This window comes from Musa acuminata, unplaced genomic scaffold (assembly GCF_036884655.1).
Source record: "Musa acuminata AAA Group cultivar baxijiao unplaced genomic scaffold, Cavendish_Baxijiao_AAA HiC_scaffold_118, whole genome shotgun sequence".
Lineage (NCBI taxonomy): Eukaryota > Viridiplantae > Streptophyta > Magnoliopsida > Zingiberales > Musaceae > Musa > Musa acuminata.
In genome coordinates this window covers 7,501-12,500 of record NW_027020397.1, presented here as the reverse complement: position 1 = coordinate 12,500, position 5,000 = coordinate 7,501, and positions in this window count along the sequence as shown.

Below are 5,000 nucleotides of genomic sequence, written 5' to 3'. Positions count from 1 at the left end.
ACCCCCCGGGTGGCACAGGGCTGGATGGGGCTTTCGTATAGCAGGGACGGTGCTGCCTCACGCTTCGCTCGCTGTTCGCCGCTCGCCGCTCGCTCGCGCAACCTAAAATGGCCAGTTTTGGCCCGTTTTTGGGCTGTTTTGGCCTGTTTTTGGTCCGTTCTTGCGTGGCACGGCGACCGTCGTGAGCGGAGCAAAACGTCAGCCATCTCAGCACCCTGGAACCCCCCGGGTGGCACAGGGCTGGATGGGGCTTTCGTATAGCAGGGACGGTGCTGCCTCTCGCTTCGCTCGCTGTTCGCCGCTCACCGCTCGCTCGCTCAGCCAAAAATGGCCAGTTTTGGCCCGTTTTTGGGCTGTTTTGGCCTGTTTTTGGTCCGTTCTTGCATGGCGCGGTGACCGTCGTGAGCGGAGCAAAACGTCAGCCATCTCAGCACCCTGGAACCCCCCGGGTGGCACAGGGCTGGATGGGGCTTTCGTATAGCAGGGACGGTGCTGCCTCACGCTTCGCTCGCTGTTCGCCGCTCGCCGCTCGCTCGCGCAGCCAAAAATGACCAGTTTTGGCCCGTTTTTGGGCTGTTTTGGCCTGTTTATGGTCCGTTCTTGCGTGGTGCGGTGACCGTCGTGAGCGGAGCAAAACGTCAGCCATCTCAGCACCCTGGAACCCCCCGGGTGGCACAGGGCTGGATGGGGCTTTCGTATATAGCAGGGACGGTGCTGCCTCTCGCTTCGCTCGCTGTCCGCCGCTCGCCGCTCGCTCGCGCAGCCAAAAATGGCCAGTTTTGGCCCGTTTTTGGGCCGTTTTGGCCAGTTTTTGGCCTGTTCTTGCATTGCGCGGTGACCGTCGAGAGCGGAGCAAAACGTCAGCCATCTCAGCACCCTGGAACCCCCCGGGTGGCACAGGGCTGGATGGGGCTTTCGTATAGCAGGGACGGTGCTGCCTCTCGCTTCGCTCGCTGTCCGCCGCTCGCCGCTCGCTCGTGCAGCCAAAAATGGCCAGTTTTGGCCCGTTTTTGGGCCGTTTTGGCCAGTTTTTGGCCTGTTCTTGCATTGCGCGGTGACCGTCGAGAGCGGAGCAAAACGTCAGCCATCTCAGCACCCTGGAACCCCCCGGGTGGCACAGGGCTGGATGGGGCTTTCGTATAGCAGGGACGGTGCTGCCTCTCGCTTCGCTCGCTGTCCGCCGCTCGCCGCTCGCTCGTGCAGCCAAAAATGGCCAGTTTTGGCCCGTTTTTGGGCCGTTTTGGCCAGTTTTTGGCCTGTTCTTGCATTGCGCGGTGACCGTCGAGAGCGGAGCAAAACGTCAGCCATCTCAGCACCCTGGAACCCCCCGGGTGGCACAGGGCTGGATGGGGCTTTCGTATAGCAGGGACGGTGCTGCCTCTCGCTTCGCTCGCTGTCCGCCGCTCGCCGCTCGCTCGTGCAGCCAAAAATGGCCAGTTTTGGCCCGTTTTTGGGCCGTTTTGGCCAGTTTTTGGCCTGTTCTTGCATTGCGCGGTGACCGTCGAGAGCGGAGCAAAACGTCAGCCATCTCAGCACCCTGGAACCCCCCGGGTGGCACAGGGCTGGATGGGGCTTTCGTATAGCAGGGACGGTGCTGCCTCTCGCTTCGCTCGCTGTCCGCCGCTCGCCGCTCGCTCGTGCAGCCAAAAATGGCCAGTTTTGGCCCGTTTTTGGGCCGTTTTGGCCAGTTTTTGGCCTGTTCTTGCATTGCGCGGTGACCGTCGAGAGCGGAGCAAAACGTCAGCCATCTCAGCACCCTGGAACCCCCCGGGTGGCACAGGGCTGGATGGGGCTTTCGTATAGCAGGGACGGTGCTGCCTCTCGCTTCGCTCGCTGTCCGCCGCTCGCCGCTCGCTCGTGCAGCCAAAAATGGCCAGTTTTGGCCCGTTTTTGGGCCGTTTTGGCCAGTTTTTGGCCTGTTCTTGCATTGCGCGGTGACCGTCGAGAGCGGAGCAAAACGTCAGCCATCTCAGCACCCTGGAACCCCCCGGGTGGCACAGGGCTGGATGGGGCTTTCGTATAGCAGGGACGGTGCTGCCTCTCGCTTCGCTCGCTGTCCGCCGCTCGCCGCTCGCTCGTGCAGCCAAAAATGGCCAGTTTTGGCCCGTTTTTGGGCCGTTTTGGCCAGTTTTTGGCCTGTTCTTGCATTGCGCGGTGACCGTCGAGAGCGGAGCAAAACGTCAGCCATCTCAGCACCCTGGAACCCCCCGGGTGGCACAGGGCTGGATGGGGCTTTCGTATAGCAGGGACGGTGCTGCCTCTCGCTTCGCTCGCTGTCCGCCGCTCGCCGCTCGCTCGTGCAGCCAAAAATGGCCAGTTTTGGCCCGTTTTTGGGCCGTTTTGGCCAGTTTTTGGCCTGTTCTTGCATTGCGCGGTGACCGTCGAGAGCGGAGCAAAACGTCAGCCATCTCAGCACCCTGGAACCCCCCGGGTGGCACAGGGCTGGATGGGGCTTTCGTATAGCAGGGACGGTGCTGCCTCTCGCTTCGCTCGCTGTCCGCCGCTCGCCGCTCGCTCGTGCAGCCAAAAATGGCCAGTTTTGGCCCGTTTTTGGGCCGTTTTGGCCAGTTTTTGGCCTGTTCTTGCATTGCGCGGTGACCGTCGAGAGCGGAGCAAAACGTCAGCCATCTCAGCACCCTGGAACCCCCCGGGTGGCACAGGGCTGGATGGGGCTTTCGTATAGCAGGGACGGTGCTGCCTCTCGCTTCGCTCGCTGTCCGCCGCTCGCCGCTCGCTCGCGCAGCCAAAAATGGCCAGTTTTGGCCCGTTTTTGGGCCGTTTTGGCCAGTTTTTGGCCTGTTCTTGCATTGCGCGGTGACCGTCGAGAGCGGAGCAAAACGTCAGCCATCTCAGCACCCTGGAACCCCCCGGGTGGCACAGGGCTGGATGGGGCTTTCGTATAGCAGGGACGGTGCTGCCTCTCGCTTCGCTCGCTGTCCGCCGCTCGCCGCTCGCTCGTGCAGCCAAAAATGGCCAGTTTTGGCCCGTTTTTGGGCCGTTTTGGCCAGTTTTTGGCCTGTTCTTGCATTGCGCGGTGACCGTCGAGAGCGGAGCAAAACGTCAGCCATCTCAGCACCCTGGAACCCCCCCGGGTGGCACAGGGCTGGATGGGGCTTTCGTATAGCAGGGACGGTGCTGCCTCTCGCTTCGCTCGCTGTCCGCCGCTCGCCGCTCGCTCGTGCAGCCAAAAATGGCCAGTTTTGGCCCGTTTTTGGGCCGTTTTGGCCAGTTTTTGGCCTGTTCTTGCATTGCGCGGTGACCGTCGAGAGCGGAGCAAAACGTCAGCCATCTCAGCACCCTGGAACCCCCCGGGTGGCACAGGGCTGGATGGGGCTTTCGTATAGCAGGGACGGTGCTGCCTCTCGCTTCGCTCGCTGTCCGCCGCTCGCCGCTCGCTCGTGCAGCCAAAAATGGCCAGTTTTGGCCCGTTTTTGGGCCGTTTTGGCCAGTTTTTGGCCTGTTCTTGCATTGCGCGGTGACCGTCGAGAGCGGAGCAAAACGTCAGCCATCTCAGCACCCTGGAACCCCCCGGGTGGCACAGGGCTGGATGGGGCTTTCGTATAGCAGGGACGGTGCTGCCTCTCGCTTCGCTCGCTGTCCGCCGCTCGCCGCTCGCTCGCGCAGCCAAAAATGGCCAGTTTTGGCCCGTTTTTGGGCCGTTTTGGCCAGTTTTTGGCCTGTTCTTGCATTGCGCGGTGACCGTCGAGAGCGGAGCAAAACGTCAGCCATCTCAGCACCCTGGAACCCCCCGGGTGGCACAGGGCTGGATGGGGCTTTCGTATAGCAGGGACGGTGCTGCCTCTCGCTTCGCTCGCTGTCCGCCGCTCGCCGCTCGCTCGTGCAGCCAAAAATGGCCAGTTTTGGCCCGTTTTTGGGCCGTTTTGGCCAGTTTTTGGCCTGTTCTTGCATTGCGCGGTGACCGTCGAGAGCGGAGCAAAACGTCAGCCATCTCAGCACCCTGGAACCCCCCGGGTGGCACAGGGCTGGATGGGGCTTTCGTATAGCAGGGACGGTGCTGCCTCTCGCTTCGCTCGCTGTCCGCCGCTCGCCGCTCGCTCGTGCAGCCAAAAATGGCCAGTTTTGGCCCGTTTTTGGGCCGTTTTGGCCAGTTTTTGGCCTGTTCTTGCATTGCGCGGTGACCGTCGAGAGCGGAGCAAAACGTCAGCCATCTCAGCACCCTGGAACCCCCCGGGTGGCACAGGGCTGGATGGGGCTTTCGTATAGCAGGGACGGTGCTGCCTCTCGCTTCGCTCGCTGTCCGCCGCTCGCCGCTCGCTCGTGCAGCCAAAAATGGCCAGTTTTGGCCCGTTTTTGGGCCGTTTTGGCCAGTTTTTGGCCTGTTCTTGCATTGCGCGGTGACCGTCGAGAGCGGAGCAAAACGTCAGCCATCTCAGCACCCTGGAACCCCCCGGGTGGCACAGGGCTGGATGGGGCTTTCGTATAGCAGGGACGGTGCTGCCTCTCGCTTCGCTCGCTGTCCGCCGCTCGCCGCTCGCTCGCGCAGCCAAAAATGGCCAGTTTTGGCCCGTTTTTGGGCCGTTTTGGCCAGTTTTTGGCCTGTTCTTGCATTGCGCGGTGACCGTCGAGAGCGGAGCAAAACGTCAGCCATCTCAGCACCCTGGAACCCCCCGGGTGGCACAGGGCTGGATGGGGCTTTCGTATAGCAGGGACGGTGCTGCCTCTCGCTTCGCTCGCTGTCCGCCGCTCGCCGCTCGCGCAGCCAAAAATGGCCAGTTTTGGCCCGTTTTTGGGCCGTTTTGGCCAGTTTTTGGCCTGTTCTTGCATTGCGCGGTGACCGTCGAGAGCGGAGCAAAACGTCAGCCATCTCAGCACCCTGGAACCCCCCGGGTGGCACAGGGCTGGATGGGGCTTTCGTATAGCAGGGACGGTGCTGCCTCTCGCTTCGCTCGCTGTTCGCCGCTCGCCGCTCGCTCGCGCAGCCAAAAATGGCCAGTTTTGGCCCGTTTTTGGGCTGTTTTGGCCAGTTTTTGGCCTGTTCT